The sequence below is a fragment of the Myotis davidii genome, unplaced genomic scaffold (assembly GCF_000327345.1).
Source record: "Myotis davidii unplaced genomic scaffold, ASM32734v1 scaffold646, whole genome shotgun sequence".
Classification (NCBI taxonomy): Eukaryota; Metazoa; Chordata; class Mammalia; order Chiroptera; family Vespertilionidae; genus Myotis; species Myotis davidii.
In genome coordinates, this window is record NW_006296801.1 from 602563 (window position 1) to 603207 (window position 645).

The following is a 645-nucleotide window of genomic DNA, read 5'->3' on the forward strand; positions in this document are numbered from 1 at the left end:
TTGTTTCATGTTGCTTTTCCAGTTGGGTGTTTTTTACTTCTTTGCATTTCGAATCATTGACTTGATTCTTGCGCTCCTGTGGTCTGCTGTTGGGAGTCTGTATATTATTCTTTATTTCAGTCAGTGTATGCTTAATTTCTAGTTGGTCCTTTATCACAACATCAAGGGTCTCACTAGATTTCTTGAGGGTCTCATTGAGTTTATCAGTGGTTTCTAGAAAATTCTTGAAAAACCTTTCTCCTCTCCATTGAGCTTGTAGCTTTGAGGCTGACAGTTTAGTTGTAGATATGTTGGGATGGAGATTTCATAGTCCACCATTTTACCAAGATTTCCTCTAAGAGCACCTGGGAATCTTTAAAATCCTCATCATGAGGCTCAGAAATCAGGATTTTAAAAAGATTCCCAGGTGATTCTAATGTGCAGCCAAGATTGAGAACTGCTGTCTTAGAGGGATAAAGTGAGGCTGAGTTAAATTTCCTGTCCCTGAACCCTGGGAGGTCAAGTTCACTGGGTTTTCGACAATCCTCAGAAGCACAAGGGCAATTTCAGGTGTCCCACGTCCCTCTCTGGGTCTCCACCGTGGCTCATTTGCTGTCCTGATTTCCTCACTGTGTTGTCGTCTCATGCCAACATTACTAATGTTTT